Genomic DNA, 6,000 nt, shown 5'->3' on the forward strand with positions numbered 1-6,000 from the left:
GGATATTGTAGACATCGCACTTGGGCGAGCAGTATAGATCATCTCTTTATAGATAGATGGACACACGTCCAGGTTACATCTAGGTAAAGATAACGTGTGCTATCTTGTCTTATTTTGGTCTTATTTTGCATTAATTAATTAACCAGTAGATTGTGTAGTCACCTCAAGAGACTGTTTGCAATTCAGTCACTTTCCTGTTTTGTGAATAACAGAAATTCCTTTATCCTTTATCTTCAGCATACACCTGCTATTAGCATGGACTTGAAATCGCTCTTCTCAGCTAATTATTTATCATGTATAATTCACAAAGAGGAACACGATTAAATTAACAAAATAAAATCTCTTATTCCTCACCACCAAATTAATTGTTCAGTTGCACATTTACATGTTATTTTAAAATCTCAGTCACATCAGTCTTCTGGGGGCATAGTGTTTACTGACAGTCCGAATGGTCCAGGGGAAGAAGCTGTTTGTGAGTGGAGGTGTGGGACCTGATTGACCCGAGATGCTCAACAGAGGGCAGCAGGTCAAACAGGTGATGGGTGAGGGGTGGGGTGCAAGAGGTCACCTGGTTTTCCTGAGAGAGGAGGATCTAGCAATGTTCTCCAGGGATGGCAGAGGGCAACCAATTATTTTTTGGTTGGTGTTATTTACCCTCTGTGAAGCCTTCCTGTTTTCAGTTGTGGGCCCTGTGTACCAAACACCCAGGGAGCAGGAGTCTACCGCTCTTCGCTAAGGAGCAGTAGAAGGACAGCAGCAGTTTTTGGTCCAGGTTATTAGTCTGGACCAGTTAGTCGGAGTGGTTGAGGCTGGTTTGTTAGGAAGTCCTTGATCCAGGAGCAGGTGGCAGGGGAGATTTCAAGGTTGTCCAGTTTGGTGGTGAGGAAGTCTGATGTTATAGTGTTGAATGGTAAGCTGTAGTCCACAAAGAGCATCCTCACGTAGATCTTCCTGTTCTCCAGGTGGCTCAGCACTCTGTGAAGGGTGATGGTGACGGCATCCTCCGTGGACCGATTTGCTCAGTAAGCAAACTGGTATCAATCAAGGGAGGGGGGTAGACCGTCTCTGATGTGCTGAGACACTATCCGCTCGAACACTTTATGACTACAGATGTGAGGGCTATAGCTCTGTAGGCATTGAGGCTGTCTATACCAGACTATTTGAGGATGTGAATGATGGTTGAGGTCTTCAGAAAGGTGGGAATGGTGGGATAGGAGTCAGGGAGAGGTTGAACAGCCTGGTGAGGATCTCTGCCAGTTGGTCCGCGCAGGCTTTAATCACAGCCCCTGGGATGCTGTCAGAGCTGGCAAGTCATGTAGCTTCCATATCTGAAAAATGAATTCAGTGTAAAAAAACCTACCCAAAATCTACGTTCTATCTGAAGGCCACCAGATTGTAATAACTGTGATTGCAAAAATATTTCCAGTCCTATAGAGGTCTCTGGGAAAATAGCTTTCTGACTTGAAAGCTGACTGACTTGGCTCAGTGACATTTTTGGGTGATTCTGAATAAAATAAAAAATAAATTTGTTCAATTATATGTCATTTGCCGATGAACATGGGGTTTCACAGTGAGACCTGCACTTTCTCATTACGTCTGATTTTTCACAACCAAGATTGTGACAGCGAAAACAAACAACTTGAAGGAGACTTCGGAAACTAATGGGAGATGTCACTGTGGTTACAGTGTCCATGCCGAAAACTCAAGTCCTGGATTTGAAACCATGATCAAATCTCAGTACTTTGCTCTTTACTTTTCCATGTTTGTCTACACCACCTCTCCACAGGCTAATCCCAAATGAATCAAATGTATTGAACTACAACATCAGTTGTGTCTTCTAGCCCCCCTCTTATTTTCTCTGGGCCCTTTCTCCATTTATCTCCCAATTAGTGTTTCTTTTATTAGAGCAATTTAGGTTAAACCCTCCAACAACTGTCTTTCCCTTTTTGGCTTTCCTTCTCTCTCCATTCACTCCTCTTGTTCTTTCTCCATCTCCCCATGCCACTTCCAGATTTTGGCTGCTTTGTCTTTCATCTCTTTTCTGTTAGCCTCCCCTCTCATCTCCCACAAGATTTGCATACAACCTCTCTCTCTCTCACTGTGTCTCTTAAGCCTCTCTCTTCCTCTGCCTCCTGCTGAGCCCCTGCTCTGCAATCTTGTCATTACACTCTAAAAACACCTTTTATCAGATGAAACTTCAAAATAACACATTATCCCATGACGCGTGTGCACACATATTAACAACATCCAAATAACACACAAACATTCGATCTGTGTGATCGCGACTGGGTTGAGACTGGAAGTTAATACAGATGTCGTATTATACACATGCAATGCTTGTACTGGCACGGTGAAATTATTAGACTCTTTCATTCTTGTACTTCTACTGCGTGATACTTCCAATCAATACTGGAGGAGTTGACTTAGAAGGAAGTCTGTGTTTTGCTGAAGGACACTTGAGCAGGATGGATGGCTGCTGTCATGCAGGATTGAACACGGGTCTTGCAGCTAAAGGACAGTTTCCCAGGTCACTAACGTTTCGTCACCACAGTGTCTGCATGCTTTCAAGTGCGTGCCAGTGAAGCGTAGCAGTGAGTGACAGCTGTGATAGATCGAGGGTGTCTGACATGCACAATAAAGGCTGAAAGACAGAATAGCTTGCTACTGCAAGATACTAATCTGCATGCACAAATTAGTATAATTTGCATTTATCTCCCAGGAGATTTCAGTTTTTTGTAGTATTTTTTCTAAGGACAAGACAGAACAATGTCCCAGTAATTACTAACTGCAGATGCCACCAGCAGAGAAAACAGGGTCTATTGCATCTATATTTCCAGGTGTCCCAATGCTTACACTGCTTTCTGTTGCTTAATCTCATTATTCTCCCCATCATCTTGGTTTTGTTGGCAGATTAACACAGGAATAGGATCAAGCTGGATTTAGTTTCCTTTTTGGGACACAGGGTTTCTCAGGCTTTTGCAGGTTTCTCGCTCAGTTAGTAATTCTGCTTCTCTTGCCTTGCTTCACTCTATCTTCCTTTTTGGTCCCCTCCTCATCTCTCTGTTAGTCTTTATCTCTCTGATAATCATTGTCTCTGTCCCCATCTCTCTCAGTATTGATTACACTAGCCTAGCCCAGAGATAGACTGACGACCTGTCCAGGGTGTACCCCGCCCTTCACCCCATGACAGCTGGGATAGCTTCCAGCCTCTCCTTTGAGCCTGAATTGGATAAACAGAAGGAAGGAAAAGGATCAATTGATTAAACTACCCTACTGCTTTCTCCTTTTTTCAAAAAGTATTTCCATTACTTCCACTTCCTCCCTCCTTGTCCAGCTTTTGCTTCTCCTATAATTAAAATTTATTTTATAAGTTACAAAAAGAAAGCTGACTCTTCAGAGTTGTTGTTTGTAATCCATCCAGTCTTTCAACTTGTGCACATCTAATGATTTAACTGTTCCCATTATGTTTTATGGTAAAACACTTTTTAACCTGAAAAATGAAAAAAAAAAACTTTACAAAATGTCAATACGGCAGAGCTGCCTGCTTGAACCCTGTGACAATAAGGTCCATTTTCACTCAGCTACGTGGCCAGGAAAAAAAGTAGGTTCAACAATAAGCTTACTGGTTGATTAACAATTTACTCACCCACTGCTAACAGCTGTTTGAGATATTTTTCCTCATTTAGTCTCTTTATCTCTCTTTTTATCCATCTGTTTCTCTCTAAAACTCTCACTGTCTCGCACTGTGTGAGTACGTGTGTGTAGTTCCTGATGAGGTTAAGCACATGATTAATGGGTCTATCTAACAGCGTTTACACTGCACTCATCTCCACTCAGCTACACAGAGGAGCACACACATACACCTCGTCGCCCAGGGTAACAGTATGTAAATGATATGTAGATGACAGGGAGTCAATTAGAAGACCACAGAGCTATGACTCCACAGAACTCCATTAGTGAAGCACTGATCAGCTCTCAGGCTGTTTTTTTTTTTTCCAAAGCTCTGCTTCTATCCTCTATCTATCCATTGATGAGTATCTGTATGAGTGCACAACTTAGGTGGCTGTAGCTGACGAGGCAGAGCCGGTCATCCGCTAATCAAGGGGGTTGTTTGTTCGATCCCTGACTGTTCTAGTCTGCATGCCAAAGAATCTTTGAGCAAGATACTGAACACAGAGTGGTGCTCGATGTGTGCATCGGAATCTGAACGTTAGATAGAAATCACTTAGACAGAAAACATGTGCATGGGATATGTTGTATGAAGTGGTTTGAGTGCTCACGTAGAGAAGCACTAAATAAGAACCAGTCCGCTTGTAATTTGACAAAAAGCAACCTTTATTTAATGTAGTGAGGATTCATCATTTGTAAGACATTTTGCTTTCTCTTTACAACTTCAAAGGGTTGATTGAGGGAAATATTTGACTTTGTGCTGAAGGTTTGAACTTGTGAGATTACAGAATTTTTAGGAGGTTAATTTATGGGCAAGGAGCAAATGCAGTATGTCAAAGAGTGTCACCACAATTAAGATATTTTGTGTGTGTATTTTGTGTTTTGGGTGCACACATGTAGTAATGGCAAGAGATCTCTGATGAGCTTGTAAAAAGAGCAGTAGTGACTTACAGTTGACCAAAAATCTTTTTGCATGCAAATTGTGTTGCAAATGTTCTTATAAATAGCCAAATAGCTAAAATACTGAAAAAAAACAAACATAAATCTTCCAAGAGACACAATTATGTCAGGATATCATTACTAGTTTGAGACTAATTGTGTTACCAATGGAGTTTTTATACTATACAGTTGTTTGTGCATTAATGACGTGGGTTTTGTTCTTAAGTCTTATAAATTAATATTTGAGATTTGCCACTGAGTAGTTTGTTTAATTTTATTTATAGTCAGACTGATATAGTGTCAGAAACAAATACTAGGCAGCAGGACATTTCTCACATATTAAGCCAACGAGTCTCAAAGACTCATCTCATGGCTTAATTTCCTAAACACCATAAAGAAAAGATACTTTTAAACCAAATGCATTAAATTTGATTTATATCCTAATCATTAGCTGAGATTCTGCTATTTTTACATAGATTTAAAATGTTGCTTTTTTTTAATGGATCAAAACTGGAAACTGAAATTTCCATTTGACAAGCAAATCCCTCTTGATCTCATCCATTTAAATCCCTGCTGGGATGCAGCCCCCAGCACCATCTATATTTACATTCACATTCAAAAATTACATAAATAAGTCACTTTTTTTCTTTTACTGATTTTTTTTTTTTTTGCCCTTAAGGACCTGATTAAAGAGTACATAAAGCATATAATATGTCACTGGGGTGCCGCTATACTTTCCATGGCTGAGCATGCGACCCATATAACGAGGGCTAGAATCCGTACTGCATGCCAATAACTTTCACTCTTTCCAGTTTCCTGCTGCCTACACTCTGCACTGTCCTGTCTAATAAAGGCAAAATGTCCCCCAAAAATCTTAGAAAAATAAAATGCTAGGCTTCTGTGACCTATATTAGATCTTGAAAGGTCTGTGTCCATTTTAAAAAAGGGTGTATTTTAAGCATGGACCCAGTTAAACTGCAGGTAACATTCCGTATGATCTTTGACTCAATTTATCAAACCCGGCGAACAGACTTTAGTCTCCAACTCTAAATACTGTCTGACTTCTTTTCCTTGACCAATTTTCCATCTCTCCATTTGACTACGACTGCAACACATGTGAACTACCCACTTTAAGAGGAGCAAGGAGCATAAATGCACAATCTTAGGTGTCCTCCTTGTGTACTGTCCCTTTCAAACTTCTAACCTTTTTTCTAAAAACATTTCTTCTAAATCATGTATGACTCTACCTCCGTCACAGCTGATAAAAATGGGTTGAAGGATTACAGCACACCTGTGTCTGTTCTATCACCCCACCACACACACACACACACACACACTTTCCACACCATTCTCTCTATAACTGGGCAACACTGAAACCGACCAAAGTGCCTT

Source organism: Simochromis diagramma, unplaced genomic scaffold (genome assembly GCF_900408965.1).
Source record: "Simochromis diagramma unplaced genomic scaffold, fSimDia1.1 OVJJ01000344.1, whole genome shotgun sequence".
Lineage (NCBI taxonomy): Eukaryota > Metazoa > Chordata > Actinopteri > Cichliformes > Cichlidae > Simochromis > Simochromis diagramma.